At 45.0% G+C, this 19,791-nt stretch overlaps 1 pseudogene; it reads left to right on the plus strand.

The window, feature by feature from the left end:
* Positions 1-10,864: 10,864 nt before the first annotated feature.
* On the plus strand, positions 10,865-18,293 carry LOC105544396 (annotated as a pseudogene).
* The last annotated feature ends 1,498 nt before the right edge of the window (positions 18,294-19,791 follow it).

Here is a 19,791-nt window from a genome sequence, read left to right on the forward strand (position 1 = left end):
ATCCAGTCTGGCCCCATCGATTCCTAAGGTCACACACTCCCGTTTTTTCCAGCGAGGATCAAGGGGATTGGTTATTACTAGCTCTAAGGGGTTACATTGTCCTTTAGTACAGGGAGGGCCATTTTTTCCTTTCTGAAGGTGGACTGGATCCTTTTCATTTTTTTTTTTTTAATCCAAGTGGCCTAAATGACATAAGACCAGTATTTACATTTATTTCCACACAGTCCTAATTTATGACGGATGTACTTATTTTCTGCCATATAGCCTCTTTTCTAATTAAGAGAACCACACCTTATTCCTAACTTATTACTATTAATGACAGCACAGGCATCAAATTTTAAGGTGACTTGTTTGGGCATCCCTTTTTCTTCTGTTTTGGCTAACACTTTACTCGCATCGTTTATGAGCCCCTACCAGCCCTCAGTCTTTAATCTTATTTTTAAAACTGTGGTCATGGGAGGCTCAGATGGGTCATAACACACATCAGGTTGGTCATTTCCTGGGCTACATACCTTGGATAGAATAACATTATAAAAACAAGTTCTTTTTAGAGTTCAGTACACTTATAATAACCATAAAATAATAGGACCGTAGCAACCTTTGGTCCTACCTCAGTGACTTGATGTATACACTGGGAACAGTCCTCAGTCTGAGGAAGGTCAGTTGAAGTCCTTACTGTAAAAGTCCAAATTTTAAGGAAAATGAGTCCTGCAGTGAGTTTTCTCATGCTTCGGCCGTGCGTGGACCAGTCAGCTTCCGGGTGTGACTGGAGCAGGGCTTGTCATCTTCTTCAGAGTCACTTTGCAGGGGTTGGCGAAGTTGCTCCCGTCCATGTACCACTTACAGTCTACTCATGTTTAAGGATGGTCTCGGAGATTGGGCCTGCTAGAATAAACTGAGTCAAGCACCTCTACACAGTTATGTTCAACTGGGCTCTCTGATACCGGGAGCAAGGTGGCGGGGTTTAGGGTGTTGCAAACTTCAATGGTTATGCGGAGATTTTCACATAGCAAGCTTTGGTACTTGGTTAATCTAGCATTTGTCAACCAATGATGTCCTTTGGTAGTCATTAAAGTTACCACAGCATGGGGGCCTTTATATTCAGGTTTTGCCTAAGGGTTAGTTTATCTGCTTCTTGTGCTAACAGGGCCGTTGCTGCTAGGGCCCTTAGACCTGGAAGCCAGACTTTGGAAACCCTAACTAGTTGTTTTGAGAGATAGGCCACTGGCCTTGGCCAGGGCCCCACAGTCTTTGTTAAAACTCCAACTGCCATTTTTTCTCTTTCTGACACATAGAGTGTAAAGAGTTTTGTCAGATCAGGTAGCCTCAGGGCTGGGGCCGACATGAGTTTTTCTTTTAACTCATGAAAAGCTCATTGCTATTGGTTGTAATAGATGTAGTTTATCTAATCTACATTTTTGTTAACTGTCACCCATAAAAATATTGACTCAAATCCTGCAGCTATTTGATTTCAAGCTTTAAATTGATCTGGTATTCCTCATGGGAATCCAACTGCATCTAAGTAGACACGAGAGTCGAAAGACCCATAACGGGTTTATCTCGCTTTATGATGTCTTATTTTTTTCCTTCTGGTTGATGAAATGCCAGGGTGAAAGGGATAGCCAATTAGACTAAAGCACAAGTACCACTCCAGTTATTCGGCAGAGTGCCCAGTAAAGGTCCACCATAATACCACCACACATCCTCTCAGGGATGAACAAGGGCTGACTGATTGATAAGGTCTTGAAAATTCTTAAGCTCACTGCATCCTTTGAGGTCTCCAAGGAACGCTAAGTTTCCTCCCTGTCATGAGAGACACGAAGTGAACTTAGTATTGGCAGATGGAGGCTGGATGGCCCTCTGGGGCTGACCTGCAAGGTGCTGGACTTTGGGATATAACAGAGAGAGCCTGGCACGACTTATTACTCCAGGCTGTAGAATCCTGGAAAAGAGCTACCATGCAGCCCACACCTGGTCGACTGGAGGACCACCTTAGTGGAAAGGGGACAATCTGGGCCTCTGGCCTGCCATGAACACAAGCATAGCAATTGCTTTTGTTTAATGTGCAGATGGAATATATGATCCATTTTAACCAGGCATTTGCATCTTGGTATCCTGTCTTAATTGCTAAAGTTTGTTTTAAGTCTTTAACTTCTATGATCCTCTAGTAAAATGAACGTATGATTTTAGAAAATTACAAAAACCGGTTGGGGAAGTCCATCCTTGCTCTTTAGTGGTCCACAGAACGTTGGACCAACTATGGCATGAAAGCCCTACATTGGGGGGCAAGATTTCTGGCTGGCACTGGAATCTTGATCGAAATCTCCCTGGATTAAATGGTCCTAGTTTACTAATGCCATCTGAGGAGACTCAGGAAGGACAGAAGTACTTTCTGAAGTAGAGGGCTGTCTTTGACTTAGCAAGTCCCCACAGGGTATAACACGGCAGGCATTAAATGCAATAGTTTGAGGCAAAATTGACTTGGTTATGTTAATAACTAGATGGTCAGCAACAGAATGAGGAAAGAAGAAAGAGTAATAGAACAGACGAAAATAGTTAAATTTTTCTTAGCTTTAGTTTGGTAGGGTTTTCGCCTGGGACTATGGCCCACAGCTCTGGAGCGGGTGGCGCTTTCTTGACTTGGGTGTGATGAGTCCATCCTTTTTTGCTGTATGAACGGCAGTCTCGGTGGTTAGCAGCACAAGGTAGGGTCCTTCCCAGGCTGGCTCGAGTTTTTCTTCTTTCTACCCTTTGATGAGAACATGATCTTCAGGCTGGTGCTGGTTTACCGGAAATTCTGGGCGTGGTACATGTGCTAAAAGACTTTTAGTTTTTGAGAGAAAGGAAAGTGGAAGAGAAACCAAGTAAATAATTGTTAAGAAATTGACCTTTTGTTTTAATTGTGGGGACCTTGGCAGTGGACTTTATAGTCCTTAGTGCCTTTTTACTGAGAAATTTCCTTTAGCACCTATTTTTATTAGTTTTTAAACCAAAGAAAGCCGAATACGATTTTATATTTAACAATGCTTCTCGTATGATTTTTATACCAGATAAGCTAAATTTTATCTTTATATTAGTGTGTTATTAATGTTAAATCTAATTTTAATAAAACCTTATAGACATATTTATCTAATTTTTAATGTTTGACCATAAGGTAAGATTTTATAGACTCTTTTTAACCTTTTATAATTTTTGCTAAAGAGCAGGTTGGCACCTTAAGAACAACCTGTTATGTTTTCACTTTAATGTCCAGTTCACAGAAAAACTGGATGATACTTCTTTAACTTTAGCTAATATGTTTACACACGGAATTTTCTTTACAATTAACATTTTAAAACTTGCTTAAACCTTCAAAACAGTAATTTTTTTTCAATAGTTTTACATTCAGGAGGGCTACTTTTAAATTACACAACTTTTTTTGCATAAATTCTTTTTTATAACCCATTTTTCTCTTTCGTGACTTTCGCAGACAATTCTTTGACATGCCTCAACTTTCTGACTTATTACAAATATTTCTTTCTTTAAACAACTAGTTAATTTATTTCAGGACAAGAATCTACCGTATAATACTCTTTTTATATAAATTCCGCCCCCCTTTATTTTTCCTTTTTTTTTTTTTCCTTAGGATTCTTCTGAACTGGTGTGGTGTGCTCACAATGAAGTTTCCTCTAAAAGTTATTTTTTTACTTTTTTTTTTGTTAGCAAAGCAGTTGCCACTACAGATTGAATGTATTTGGGCCATCCGCGGGTTACTGGGTTAAGGATTTTTCATAGGAAGGCCTTAGTGCTTTCGGGATACGCCCTTGTTTACACTGATAACAAAGTGGTATTGGAGTGTTATAGGGTTAGGGAGAATACCTTCAATTATCAATTACAGGTTTTAAATTTACCTTGGCTTTTAAAGGAATAGGGTACACTTTTTTTTTTTTCTTAACTACTTGTATCTCTCTCTCTCTTTCTCTCTCTGCCTCTCTGTCTCTTCCTTTCTCTCTCTCTGCTGGTCTTTCCTTGCCTTTGCCAGCCTCTTATGCTGCTGTTCTCTCAACCACTGTGTGTTGGGGGTGGGGGGTCTAAAGCCAGCTGTAACCAAGTGTCTATGTACGGGAACTGGTCTGGGTTCCCTGGCTTACAGGTTACCTTATGCCATACCTTTGAAACAAGGGACCTGTCCAGGCTTCCTTCTAATGGCCAACCTACCTCTAATGCTGGCCAGTCTATCTTACACAAAGTTTTAAGTTTTCCTGGTGTCGTAGTACTCCATAGTCTCCCTTAAATTCTTTTTTGAAATTTTTCAACATAGTTCCTAGTAGGATGGGCTTATTTGTGCCTGACCTATGCTTCTCTGAGACAAAACACCACACTCACACCACACGCACACCACAAAACAAAGAATGGGTAAAAAGGGTACACACACACTTTTGCAGTTTGCACCAAACCAAAATCAAAACCAAAATCAGAGTATCCAGAAATCCAAGCCAGGTCAAAACCAAAACCAAAGTATCAAGCAATCCAAGTCAAGTCAAAACCAAAAACCAATGTCCTGGTACAGGCACACCATGGGTGATCAGGCCACGCTTCCACTCAAATCGAGTAGGCAAGTTCCCAAGACCAATCCTGTCAAGCAATCCAAACCAAGTCAAAACCAAAACCAAAGTGCCGATAATGGCACGCCGTGGGTGATCAGGCCACGCTTCCACTCAAACGGAGTGAGCAAGTTTCAAAGACTAGTCTTACCAAGTTTTAGATGTCCAGACTCCAAGTGCCCATTCCTTCCTGGTGTTCAGCCACCATGTTGATCCTCCATGGGGGCCTGCCACACACTGCTCTGGCGAGGTGTCCCACTGGGGCAAATGCCTACCCAGGAGCGCTCTCAGGATCTGCCTCACTCAGGCTGGTCGGAGTCCCCCACAGGGATGTTCCAGAGGGCAGGCTTAAGCCGCCTAAGGAGCTGCCTCGACCATCTGCCAATCACCTCACTTCCCAGACAGGAAACCAAGAAATGTAGCAGGACGAACGGCAGACAAAACTCCTCAGACACCGAGCTACAGAAGGAAGGGGTTTACTCGGCCAGGGGCATCGGCAAGACTCCCGTCTCAAGAGCCGAGCTCCCCGAGTGAGCAATTCCTGTCCCTTTTAAGGGCTCACAACTCCAAGGGGGTGCGTGTGAGAAGGTCGTGATTGATTGAGCAAGCAGGGGGTACGTGACTGGGGGCTGCATGCACCAGTAATTACATCAGAACAAAACAAGATGGGGATTTTCACAGTGCTTTTCTATACAATGTCTGTAATCTATAGCTAACATAACTGATGAGGTCAGGGGTCGATCTTTAACTACCAGGCCCAGGGTGTGGCGCTGGGCTGTCTGCTTGTGGATTTCATTTCTGCCTTTTAGTTTTTACTTTTTCTTTCTTTGGAGGCAGAAATTGGGCGTAAGACAATATGAAGGGTGGTCTCCTCCCTTAATGACATAGCAACTGGCTTGCCTTATAGTAAATCATCCAGGAGAGAACAGAGCAGACGCTGCAATGCCTGTTCTGACTTCACCTCAGAAGTCATACACTGTCATTTCAGCCACATTCTATTCATTAGAAGTCAGTCTAGCCCCCATTCAAAGGAAGGGAATTAGGCTCTACCTATTAATGGAAGAATATCAAGGAATTTGTGAACATTTAAAAACCACTACAAGTACATTGTCAACAAGGACTAATTGGACACCTACTGTGTGCTCAGCAGCTAGATGCATCTGTACCCCCACAGAGACATTCCCTGCCAAGGAGAAGAGAAATTTTATAACCAGTAGTTGACACTCCATCCTTTCCCTGTGTCTTTTTTTCCAGCTGTTTAGCTTGTTTTCTCACTTGCAGGCCTCTTTGACCCTCAGGCAATTCTATTTACAAAGAAACATCTCTTCCCATCCTCTCATTTAATTCTAACGTTTCAGAGAAGAGGAGTGGCTTGAATTGGATCTCCAGCGAGGAGAGAGAAGAGCTCTCCAGGTTGGGAGACTTGGACTTTACAGGAAGGGAAACCAATTAGAGTTTCCCTCTGATGGGCTTGTGACAGGGGTAGGGTGCTGGTAGATGATTTTGGCCAGGCTGATTGCCAGTTACTTCTCTAACTGATTACCTGAAGGAGATGTATGAGAGACAGAGACAAAGGGAACTCCAGCCCCACTGCATGGCTTCCAGTAGGACCCCAACACAGGGTTCTCAAGCAAAACTGGGCTGGAGTAGCCAGGTGTGTCTTAAAACTTAAAGCAGGGGCTGGGCACCTGTAATCCCAGTGCTTTGGGAGGACAGGCAGGGGGATCACTTGAGGCCAGGAGTTCCAGACAAGCCTGGACAACACAGCAAGACCCCCATTTCTTTTTCTCTTTCTTTTTCTTTTTTTTTTGAGATGGAGTTTCACTCTTGTTGCCCAGGCTGGAGTGCAACAGCATGATCTTGGCTCACTGTAACCTCCGCCTCCCAGGTTCAAGCAATTCTCTTGTGTCTCAGCCTCCTGAGTAGCTAGGATTATAGGCGCCCATCACTACGCCTGGCTAATTTTTGGTATTTTTAGTAGAGACGGGGTTTCACCATGTTGGCCAGGCTGGTCTTGAACCCCCGACCTGACCTCAGGTGATCCATGTGCCTTGGCCTCCTAAAGTGTTGGGATTACAGGCGTGAGCCACTGTGCAAGACACCCCCATTTCTTTTTTTTTTTTCTTTGAGATAGAGTCTCGCTCTGTCACCCAGGCTGGAGTGCAGTGGCGCGATCTCGGCTCACTGCAAGCTCCGCCTCCTGGATTTCACACCATTCTCCCACCTCAGCCTCCGGAGTAGCTGGGACTACAGGCGCCAGCCACAACGCCTGGCTAATTTTTTGTATTTTTAGTAGAGATGGGGTTTCACTGTGTTAGCCAGGATGGTCTCGATCTGACCTCGTGATCCACCTACCTCAGCCTCCCAAAGTGCTGGGATTACAGGCGTGAGCCACCACGCCCGGCTAGACCCCCATTTCCACAAAATATTAAAATATTAGCCAGTTGTGGCAGTGTGCACAGTAGCCTCCCAGCTACTTGGGTGACTGAGGTAGTAGGATTACTTGAGTCCAGGAGTTCAAGGCCGCAGTGATCTGTGATTGTGCTGCACTCCAGGCTGGGCAACAGAGTAAGACCCTATCTCTGAAAAAAAACGAAAACAAAATCTTTAAAGCAGAGCCTTTCATTTTCTCTAAACTCACGTTACCAACGATGGCTCTCTGAGCCCAAAGCAATAAGAACTCTAGAGTTGCTCTTATGAGTGAAGAAACAAAGAAGAGAGAAGAAAGAGATTGGTTTCTTTTTTTTGTTTGTTTTTTTGAGATGGAGTCTTGCTCTGTTGCCCAGGCTGGAGTGCAGTGGTGTGATCTCGGCTCACTGCAAGCTCTGCCTCCCAAGTTCAAGCAATTCTCCTGTCTCAGCCTCCCGAGTAGCTGGGATTACAGGCACCCGCCACCACGCCCAGCTAATTTTGTTGTATTTTTAGTAGAGACAGGGTTTCACCGTGTTAGCCAGGATGGTCTTGATGTCCTGACCTGTGATCCATCCACCTTGGCCTCCCAAAGTGCTGGGATTATAGGCGTGAGCCACCACGCTCAGCGGAGATTGGTTTCACTTTTATGAAATAAGAATTTTTTTTTATATTTCATAATATATTTGTATATATTTTTTGTATAACCTTTATACATCTCTGATAATAATAAATGGCAAATGTGGTAGGTAGCCTTCTAAAACTATCCAGTGACCCCAACTTCTTAAATATGCCCTGTTTAATTTGCTGCCCTTGAATCTGAGCTGGACCTAGTAATTTTCTTCTAACCTAGAATATGGCAAAGGAAGAGCATGCTCCTTTTTTATTTTTGAGATGGAGTCTCATTCTGTCGACCAGGCTGGAGTGCAGTGGCACAATCTTAGCTCACTGCAACCTCCGCCTCCCAGGTTCAAGTAATTCTGCTGCCTGAACTTCCCGAGTAGCTGGGATTACAGGCGTCTGCCACCATGCCCAGCTAATGTTTTAAATTTTAATAGAGACGAGGTTTTGCTGTGTTGGCCAGGCTGGTCTTGAACTTCTGACCTCAGGTGATCCACCTGCCTCGGCCTCCCAAAGTGCTGGGATTACAGGCATGAGCCACTGCGCCTGGCTGCATGTTACTTTTGAAATTAAACTACGAAAGGCTGTGATTCCTCTTGTTTCCCATCTCTCTTGCCCTTTCACTTGCTCATGCTGATAAAGGCAGCTGCCAAGTTGTGAGCTTCCTTGTGGACAGGCCTACATGGTAAGGAACCCGGGAAGGACCCAGGCCAACAGACTGTGCAGAGCCAAAGTTGTCAGTCCAACAGCTTGTAAGGACCCAAAACCTGCCAATGACCTATTGAATAAGTTTGGAAGCAAATGCACCCCTGAGTGGAAATTGAAGATGACTGCAGCTGCCGCCAGCACCTCGACCACAACCTTGTGAGAAACTCAGAGCCAGAGTACATGGCTAAGCTGTAATAGATTCCTGACACATAGAAACCGTGAGATAAAAAATAATGAGTTAGGCCACTGATATGGTTTGGCTCTGTGTCCCCACCCAAACCTCCTGTTGAACTGTAATTCCCAACGTTGGGAGAGGGACCTGGTGGGAGGTGATTGGATCATGGGGGCAGATCCCCGCTTGCTGTTCTCATGAAAGTGACTGAGTTCTCATGAGATCCGATGGTTTAAAAGTGTGTAACACGTCCCCCTCTGCTCTCTCTGCCATGGTAAGATGTACCTGCTTCCCCTTTGCCTTCCATCATGATTGTAAGTTTCCTGATGCCCCAGCCATGCTTCCCGTACAGGCTGTGGAAGTGTGAGTCAACAAACCTCTTTTCTTCATAAATTACCATCTCAGGTAGTTCTTTATAGCAGTGTGAGAACAGACTAATACAGCCACTAAACTTTGGGGGAATTTGTTTACGCAAGAAGGTAATCAATACAACAGGTGATTGTTCCAAGGGTCCAGGCACTGGGTCAGTTCTCTTCTTCCACTCAAGGATGGGAAGAAGAATACTCAATGCGACAAGTGTAAGCCTTTAATGCCTGTGACTCCTCCCCACAAGTAACTATGGCCTTCTGTGTGTCCTGGAATATGACATGGATTCCTTCCAGAGAAGCAGGAAGGGCATGGAGGGAGCTTCCCCTTCTACAACACCTGCTCCCCCTGAGCCCAAGAATAAACCAAAACCCCAGCCTGGGAGGCCCCCTTTCCTCTCCGATGTCTTCCTTTCCTCAAAATCCCCTTATTGCCCCTGAGCTGCTCAGTAATTGTGATCTTAGAATGCTCTTTCCCATGAGCTGGGCCAAGGAGTTCTACAGTCAAATGGAAGTGATGGCCAGGGACAGTGTCTCATACCTGTAATCCCAGCACTTGGGGAGGTTGAAGAGGGCAGATTGCTTGAGCTCAGGAGTTTGAGAATAGCCTGGGAAACATGGCAAAATCCCACCTCCACCAAAGAAAAGAAAAGAAAAGAAAAGAAAAGAACAATATAGCTGGGCATGATGGCGCACGCCTGTAATCCCAGCTACTAAGGAGGATGGATTGAGCCAGGAAGTCGAGGTTATGGTGAGCCATCATTGTGTCACTGCACTCCAGTCGGCGAGACAGAGTGAGACTCTGTCACAAACAAACAAATAAACAAACAAAGTGATGCTTATTTTTGCTGGGTGTTATGGCTCACGCCTGTAATCCCAGCACTTTGGGAGGCCGAGGTGGGCAGATCACTTGAGGTCAGGCGTCCGAGACCAGCCTGGCCAACGTGGCAAAACCCCGTCTCTGCTAAAAATACAAAAATTAGCCAGGCGTGGTGGTGCATGCCTGTAGACCCAGCTACTTGGGAGGCTGAGGCAGAAGAATCGCTTAAACCCAGGAGGCAGAGGTTGCAGTGAGCTGAGATCACACCACCGCACTCTAGCCTGGGTGACAGAGCAAGACTCCAACTCAAAGAAAAAAAAAAGTGATGCCTATTTTTCATCATGTAGAAGGAAAAGTTAAGTGAATAGATACTTTTTCCCATTTTCCCACTTGCTACGGCTTATCTGCTGATGAGTAACAGATGGCCAAGTGAATGAGCAAGAAGCAAAGAGTATTAGAAAAACACAGAAATGTGATTTCTTAAAATAGTTTTTGTATTGGCCATGTGCAGTGGCTCAAGCCTGCAATCCCGCACTTTGGGAGGCTGAGGCAAGCAGATCACTTGGGAGTTCGACCTCAGGAGCCTGGCCAACATGGTGGAACCTCGTCTCTACTAATAATACAAAAAAAATTAGTCAGGCGTGGTGGCACGCACCTGTGGTCCCAGCTACTTGGGGGGCGGAGGCAGGAGAATCAGCTGAACCCAGAGGTTGCAATGAGCTGAGATTGTTGCACTCCAGCCTGGGTGACAGAGTGAAACTGTGTCTCAAAAAATAAAAATAAAAGTAAACCCAAAAATAAACAAAAAAAAAGTTTATGTGTTTTTTGAGATGCAGTGACCTAGTTACATGCAATAGAGTGAGAAGAGGGAATGAAGACAGAGAGAAAGAAAACTGAGTTCCTGAGGTGGGATTAAATCTCCTGATGTTTCCTGGTTTCTACAGAGAGCACCAGAAGGTCCAGATCATCAGGACAAGCATGAGAATCACAGCTGCTTCTAAGGGAGTGAGCTGATTCCTAAAATTTGACCCATGGGTGGAATCTGGGGGAAGATTCCCCAAGGCAGAAGGTACTCCAGGCCACATCCCTGGAAAGTGAGGAGGAGGCACTGTGTAATGTATCCTGTCTGCTAACACTGGAAACCATCAAAGCTAACTGCTGAGCATCAGTGACATCCTCTCAGGACATGGTTGGCAAATTTTTGTTGTTTGTAAGAGCTGGAAATGTGGGTCACTGTGTCTGGTACAGCCCTGTCAGTGGGGGTGAGGCAGGATGACAAAGGGAATCTAATTCTTACTATGGAATCTCTCCATTCTCGTATAATCCTGGATAATTGTATTCTGGGGGATGTTGGAGTCAAATATGAGTCTAGGAGACAAAGAGGTCATAGAATGGAGATTTTGGGCCGGGCGTGGTGGCTCAAGCCTGTAATCCCAGCACTTTGGGAGGCCGAGACGGGCGGATCACGAGGTCAGGAGATCGACACCATCCTGGCTAACATGGTGAAACCCCGTCTCTACTAAAAAAAAATACAAAAAACTAGCTGGGCGAGGTGGCGGGCGCCTGTAATCCCAGCTACTCAGGAGGCTGAGGCAGGAGAATGGCTTAAACCCGGGAGGCGCAGCTTGCAGTGAGCTGAGATCCGGCCACTGCACTCCAGCCTGGGCGACAGAGCGAGACTCCATCTCAAAAAAAAAAAAAGAATGGAGATTTTGTAGTTAAGGAGCTTAGAGACAGGACTCTTAGGCATAGGTGGGAGTGTAACTTGTGGAATTAGAAGGCATGCTCCATACTACCTGTATCGGTTCATTTTCACACTGTTACAAAGAACTACCTGAGAATGATTGTTCATTTATTTATTTATGTATTTATTTATTTATTTTTGAGATGGAGTCTTGGTCTGTCGCCAGGCTGGAGTGCAGTGGCACGATCCTGGCTCACTGCAACCTCCGTCTCCTGGGTACAAGCAATTCCCCTGCTTCAGCCTCCTGAGTAGCTGGGACCACAGGTGCGTGCCACCACACCTGGCTAATTTTTTTGCATTTTAGTAGAGATGGGGTTTCACCATGTTGACCAGGATGGTCTTGATCTCCTGACCTTGTGATCCACCCGTCTCGGCCTCCCAAAGTGCTGGGATTACAGGTGTGAGCCACCATGCCCAGCCCAGACTGAGTAATTTATAAAGAAAAGAGGTTTAACTGAGTCACAGTTCTGCATGGCTAGGGAGGCCTTGGGAAACTTACAATCATAACGGAAGGTAAAGGAGAAGCAAGCACCTTCTTCATAAGGCGGCAGGAGAGAGAGAGCGAGGGGGGATGTGCCACACTTTTAAACCATCAGATCTCATGAGAATTAACTCGATATCACCAGAACAGCACGGGGAACCTGTCCCCATGATCCAATCGCCTCCCACCAGGTCCCTCCTTTGACACGTGGGGATTACAATTTGAGATGAGATTTGAGCGGGGACACAGAGCTAAACCATATCACTACCCAAAGCAATCTACAGATTCAATGCAGTTGTTATCCAAATACCACTGACGCTCTTCACAGAAATAGAAAAACACTAAAATTTGCATAGAATCACAAAAGACCCCAAATAACCAAAGCCATCCTGAGCAAAAGGAACAAAATTGAAGGTATCACATTACCAGACTTCAAAATATACTACGAAGCCATAGTAACAGCATAGTACTGGCATAAAAACAGACATGTAAACCAATGGAACCAAATAGAGAAACTAGAAATTAATGTGTTTGGAGTAAGTACCCCAAAATCTGGCCATAAACGGTCCCAAAACTGGCTATAAACAAAATCTCTGCAGCACTGTAACATGTCCATAATGGCCCTAATGCCCAAGCTGGAAGGTTGTGGGTTTACGGGAATGAGGGCAAGGAACACCTGGCCCCGAAAACCCCTTGAAGGCATTCTTAAGCCACAGACAAAAGCATGAGCGATCTGTTTGTCTTAAAGGCATGTTCCTGCTGCAATTAATTCAGCCCATCCCTTCGTTTCCCATAAGGTTATGGGATACTTTTAGTTAATTTAATATCTATAGAAACAATGCTAACGACTGGTTTGCTGTTAATAAATATGTGGGTAAATCTCTGTTCGAACTCTTAGCTCTAAAGGCTGTGAGACCCCTGATTCTCCACTTCACACCTCTATATTTCTGTGTGTGTGTCTTTAATTCCTCTAGCGCCACTGGGTTAGGGTCTCCCCGACCGAGCTGGTCTCGGCAATTGGCGTCCATCGTGGGGGCTCGAATCCAGGTCGAAGAGTCCCCGGAGAGATGGTTGGAATGGAACACTAGCTGGAGGACACCCGAGTACTCTTAAAGCAATCCTCGTGGTAAGAAGGGGAGCTCGGAAGCATCAGGGTAACAGTGGGGCAAGTTTGGGGTCTGGTTCGTTCCACCTTGGAACTTTTTCACACTGATGAAGAGGAGGAACAAGAGTATACTGAAGTAACAGAAGAGGTTACAGAGCATGTTTATTTGCCAGCTGAAGGTAAAGCGCCAAAGGAAGGAGAGGTTCATCCTTACCCTTCTGCACCCCCTCCTTACTATTTTGAAGAAAATGACCCCCCAGATCTTTCTTTTCCGGAGGACACTGGGCGAAAAGTAGTTGCCCCAGTGACTGTTCGAGCAGCACCTCGAGTGACTGCTGTTAGTTCTATTCAGGCAGGAATTCAGCAAGCTAGGCGAGAGGGTGATTTTGAGGCTTGGCAGTTCCCTGTTAGAATACACTCCTCAGATCAAGAGGGAAATGTTACAGCTACTTTGAACCTCTTCCTTCTAAATTACTCGAAGAATTAAAACAAGCAATGTCAGTATGGACCAGGTTCTCCTTTTGTAATGGCCTGCCCCTCCACACCTGTAGGCGTTTCTCGTCAGGTGGAACGAGAGACTTGAGAAAAGAAAGAGACACAGAGACAAAGCATAGAGAAAGAAAAGTGGGCCCAGGGCACCAGCGCTCAGCATACGGAGGACCCGCGCCGGCACCGGTCTCTGAGTTCCCTCAGTATTTATTGACCATTATCTTTACCATCTGGGAAAGGGGGAAGTGGCAGGACAATAGGGTCATAGTAGGGAGAAGGTCAGCAGGAAGACATATGAATAAAGATCTGTGTCATGAATAAGTTTAAGGAAAAGTGCTGTGCTTTGATGTGCATATATGCAAACATCTCCATAAACATTTTCAGGGCATAAAGAGCAGCACTGCCACTAGCACGTCCCACTTCCAGCCCTAAGGCGGTTTTCTCCTATCTCAGTAAATAGAACATACAATCAGGTTTTACACCGCGACATTCCATTGCCCAGGGATGGGCAGGAGACAGATGTCTTCCTGTATCTCAACTGCAAAGAGGCCTTCCTTCCTCTTTTACTAATCCTCCTCAGCACAGACCCTTTACAGGTGTCAGGCTGGGGGACACCCATCTTTCCCTTCCCACGAGGCCATATTTCAAACTATCACATGGGGAGAAACCTTGGACAATACCTGGCTTTGCTAGGCAGAGGTCCCTGCGGCCTTCCGCAGTGTTTGTGTCCCTGGGTACTTGAGATTAGAGAATGGTGATGACTTTTAACAAGCATGCTGCCTTCAGGCACTTGTTTAACAAAGCACATCTGGCACAGCCCCAAATCCATTAAACCCTGAGTAGACACAGCCCACGTCTCTGCAAGGACAGGGTTGGGCGTAGGGTTACAGATTAACAGTATCTCAAGGCAGAAGAATTTCTCTTAGTACAGAACAAAATGGAGTCTCTTACGTCTACTTCTTTCTACATAGACATAGTAACAGTCTGATCTCTTTCTTTTCCCCACAGGACTGTCAAAGAATGTTACTGTTTCTAGTCGGATGATTCCTACTAACTGGGATGCTCTTACTTGAGCTTGTCTAACTCCTCCTCAGTTCTTACAATTTAAAACTTGGTGGCCAGATGAAGCTTCCATTCAGGCTGCTCGCAATGCCCAGGCCCAACCTCAAATTAATATAACTGCAGACCAACTTTTGAGGGGTTGGCGGCTGGGCTGGTTTAAATGCACAACTGGTCATGCAGGATGATGCCATAGAACAGCTTAGAGGAGCGTGCATTAGAGCCTGGGAAAAAAATCACTTCAGGTGGGGAACAATACCCTTCCTTTAGTGCTACAAAACAGGGACCAAGAGAACCATATGTTGCCTTTATAGCTCAGTTACAGAAGTCTCTTAAAAAGATGATTGCAGATTCGGCTGCTGAGGATATAGTATTGCAGTTAATAGCTTCCGACAATGCTAATCCGGATTGCCAGGCTGCTCTGCGACCTATCAGAGGGAAAGCACATTTAGTTGATTATATCAAGGCCTGTGATGGTATCGGAGATAATCTGCATAAAGCTACCTTGTTGGCACAGGCAATGGCAGGACTGAGAGTGGATAAAGGAAATACTCCATTTCCTGGAGCTTGTTTTAACTGTGGGACGCATGGTCATACTAAAAAAGAATGTAGAAAAAATCAGCAAGTCAGGCTGCCAGATAGGGGAAAAAAACTGCTGATCCTGAAATACGTCCAAAATGTAAAAAAGGAAAACAGGGGTTAGGCAGTGTCACTTTTGATAAAAGTGGGAACTTTATCACTTTTGATAAAGAAGGGAACCCAATTTCGGGAAACGCCATGAGGGGCCCGTCCCAGACCCCATTCTAAACTGGGGCATTTCCAGCTCAGGCCATTCCCTCACCCCTGTACAATGTCTGTCCCCCGTCACAGCCGGTAGTGCCACAGTAGATTTTTGCTGCACAAAAGCTGTGAGCCTTCTGCCTGGGGAAACCCTGCAAAAGGTCCCAGCAGGAGTCTGTGGACCCTTGCCAGCAGGGACAATAGGATTACTTTTGGGAAGGTCTAGTGTAAGTTTAAAAGGCGTACAAATACATACAAGAGTCATTGATTCAGATTATAATAGGGAAATTCAAATTGATATATCTACTTCTGTTCCCTGGAAAGCAGAGCCAGGAGAGTGCATAGCACAGCTACTGATTGTGCCGTATGTGGGAATGGGAAAAAGTGAATCGACCTACATGTCCAACAGCAGATGAGTGGGTAAAGAAAATGTGGTATAGGGCCAGGTACAGTGGTTCATACCTGTAATCCCAGCTCTTTGGGAGGCAGAGGCAGGAAGATCCCTTGAAGCTAAGAGTTTGAGACCAGGCTAGGCATGGTGGCTCATGCCTGTAATCCCAGTGATACAGCTCCGATGACTGGAGAAACACCAGGGTTCTGTCTCTTGCTGATTAGATAAACAACGTGGACACACCTGGAGTGGTTTCAAAGGGCGGAAAGTTTAACAGGCAAGAAAGAAGAAAGAAGAAAGAAAGAAGAAAACGGCTCCGCCATAAAGAGGGAGCAGGGCTCCGAGCGGGGCTCCAAACGGACAAACCCCGAGTGCTGCGGAAAAGTAGTGCTTTATATTGGGAGGCTGGAGGAGGCAGTGTCTGATGTGCATAGGGCCCAGGGGATTGGCTTGTTCAGGTGTGTCATTCACAGAGCCTGCGGAAAAACCTGGCCCTCCCACCCTGGCCTTTTAATATGCAACTGCAGGTCTCCGGGATGTCCTGCATTCTTAGAGTCATCTGGAGGTGGTCACGACAGCTGGCACACTTTGGGACAAGGAGAAGAGGGCAGGAATTGCCACGTTGGATGGACCCAGATTCTAACTGCTTGTGTTTGTGTATCAAAGCTTGCAGGCCTGGCTTTTCAAGCTGCTTTCTGTTAGCAGAGAAATGTTGTGGCTGGGCGTGGTGGTTCACGCCTGTAATCCCAGAGCTTTGGGAGGTCGAGGCAGATGGGGCGGATCACGAGGTCAGGAGTTCGAGACCAGCCTGGCCAACATGGTGAAACCCAGTCTCTGCTTAAAAGCACAAAACATTAGCTGGGCTGGTGGCAGGCGCCTGTAATCCCAGCTACACGGGAGGCTAATTCAGGAGGGAGAATAGCTTGAAGTGGGAGGTGGAGACCGCACCACTGCACTTCAGCCTGGGCAACTGAGTGAATCTCAAAAAAACCCTGAAATGTTTGGGGGAGTTGCTTTTATTAAAAGAAAAAGCTTTACTGAGGACTCCTTACCCTTACTATCTGCCTAAAATAATTTCTTAATAACTCCTATATTACCAGCACTTTGCTAGGCCAAGGTGGCCGGATCACCTGCGGTCAGGAGTTTGAGACCAGCCTGGCCAACACGGTGAAACCCCGTCTCTACTAAAAATACAAAAATTAGCCAGGCGTGGTGGCAGACGCTTGTAATCCCAGCTACTCAGGAGACTGGGGCAGGAGAATCTCTTGAACCCAGGAGGCAGAGGTTGCAGTGACCCAAAATCGCGCCACTGCACTCCAGCCTGGGCGACAGAGCCAGACTCCGTCTCAAAAAAAGAAAGAAAGAAAGAAAAAAAAAAAAACAAAGAAAGTTTAAGACCAGACTGTGCAACATGTCCCATCTGTACAAAAAATAAAAAATAAAATAAAATAATTAAAAAAAAAAAAACAAGTTCCCTTCCGACCGCGGCGCAGATGCCCTGGTAGCCCACCCCTTTCCCACGCCGCCTCTCCGCCCCACGCCGCGCTGGCCGCTGTCAGCCCCCTGAGCTGAGGTGCAGTGCAGGCTGAGCCGCTGCCTGAGCTGCTGCTCCACGTCCTGGGCCTTAGCTTCCCGCTGCAGACCTGCAGGCCGATTCTTCTCTGCCCTCCCAGTCTCATTAAGTCGTTGGTGGTGTTTGTCCAGGGTGGTCCCGGCGCACAGGCATCCTTGAGAAAGATGACTACACGCACCTTTCTGCAGGAGAGTTGCTTTATGATGAAAGGAAGAGCCCAGATTCACAGTATGGTGAACTCACTGAAAATTACATTAAAGAAAGAAACATGGGAACAGTGGAGATAACCATCAGTTTATGACAATGGCTGTCAGTACTCAAAAGAGTACATCCTTGATGGATGGGTTTCCAAGAAGTCAAGACAACCTTCAAGGTTGAAACAATAGGCCGGGTGCGGTGGCTCAGGCCTGTAATCCCAGCACTTTGGGAGACCGAGGTGGGTGGATCACCTCAGGTCAGGAGTTCATGACCAGCCTGTCCAACATGATGAAACCCCGTCTCTACTAAAAATTCAAAAAACTAGCCGGGCCTGGTGGCGTGCACCTGGAATCCCAGCTACTCAGGAGGCTGAGGCAGAAGAATCTCTTGAATCCGGGAGGTGGACGTTGCAGGGAGTTGAGATCCCACCACTGCACTCCAGCCTGGTAACAAGAGTGAGGCTCCATCTCAAAACACACACACACACACACACACGCACAAAAACAAGGTTGGAACAAGACAATGGATGGGAAAGCAGATAGATGTATCTTTCATTCTGTGTGTGTATATATATATACATATATACTGTAATAATAAGATCTGTATTGAATGATGTCCTGGGAGAAGAAAGAGTGATGACAACACAGAAAGCTTGGGAAGGAGAACTGAGCCCCACCTTCAGACTACAAAGCCAGTTATTGACTTATATAAAGAAATGGGGAAAGTCAAGAAAATAAATGCTTCTCAATCTGTTAAGTTTTTGAAGTTGTGAAGATTTTTGACAAGGAAAACTAATTCTAAACCTGAAAGCATCCTTGAAATCTTGCTTGAATATTGCTTTGATAACTGCTATCGCGACCCCCTTTTAAGGCAACTTTAATCTTTCATAACTACATCTCAATTAGTGGCTGGAAAGTATATGGTAAGACAAATTAAATTTTTTGTTTTTTTTTTGGTCACAGGAGAGACAGTAAATTAAGAGACATAACTTCATCTTAGTTACAGTGCTCACTAAACAAGCTAGGTTTTTTTTTTTTTTTTTAACTCAAAAAGACTATCCCTTTTATAGTTTGTGCCTTCTATGAGCAAAATTTTTCAGTATGCTTGTAATTTAGTAATTACAACATGTTAGGGATACCCACTTCCTCCTTTTCTTGCAAGTTTTAAATTTCCAACCTTAGGTGAATTTGTGGACCAGATTTCAAAGGAACTTTTTGTGGAGTCAGTTCTTGCACACAATGTGTTTAGTAAACAAACTCGAAGTGGATTCTTAGCAGTGTTTTAGTACATATCAAATAACTAACCATTTCCTATAGAAAAGTAAGAAAACATAGGCTTTGTTTTACTACAACTTGTACAATGTTATATGACAGGGCATATTCTTTGCTTCCAAGTTTTGGGTTGGAGGCACTAGGGGTTCAGAGCCTGGCAGAATTGGCAGCTTTATTCTGACATAATCTAAGGGTATGGGGCAAGGATCACATCTAATGCTTGTGTTCCTCATCCTCTGTTATATGGTGTTACTCATGATTCAACTGATCTTAACAAAATTTCTAGCAGTGGAACCTTGAAATGCATGTGGCTAGATTTATGCTAAAATGATTCAATTAGCATTTTAGTAACACTTCAAATGTTTTTTTTGTTTGTTTTCTAGACCAAACACAAGGTTAGGATTAATTAGAAGAAGCAATCTAGTTAAATTTCCCATTTGTGTTTTATTTTCTTGAATACTTTTTTTTATAGTTGTTTAAAAAAAGTTAAAAATCATTGCACTTTGGTCAGAAAAATAATAAATATCTTATAAATGCTTGATTCCTTTCTTTGCTATTTGTATTCAGTCTATTGTTTTGGCATCATGTTGAAGCACTGAAAGACAAATAATCTTTAAAAGGCTAAAAAAAAAAAAAAAAAAAAAGCCAGGTGTAGTGGCGTGCACTTATATAGTCCTAGCCTTGGGAGGCTGAGGAAGGAGGATCACTTGAGCCCAGAAGGCCAAGGCTGTAGTAAGTTATGATCATGCCACTGCACTCCAGCTTGGGCAACAGAGTGAGACCCTGTCTTCAAAAAGAAAAAAAAAAAAGTGATTTGCAGTTGTAAAAACTGAAGATTTCAAGTAGGAAGTAGAAAACTAACTTCACCCTCTCCAAGTAACCTGTGCCACTTCCAAGCACTTTTCCCTGTAGTGACTGCTGTAGCACGGCTTGTTCAGCTTTTCTTTCATCTCCTTCTGGTGTCCCTTCCTGCACTGCAGGGCAGGAAAGCTAAACACTACAGTGGTAGACCTAGGTGTGAT

Source organism: Mandrillus leucophaeus, unplaced genomic scaffold (assembly GCF_000951045.1).
Source record: "Mandrillus leucophaeus isolate KB7577 unplaced genomic scaffold, Mleu.le_1.0 Scaffold3, whole genome shotgun sequence".
NCBI lineage: Eukaryota > Metazoa > Chordata > Mammalia > Primates > Cercopithecidae > Mandrillus > Mandrillus leucophaeus.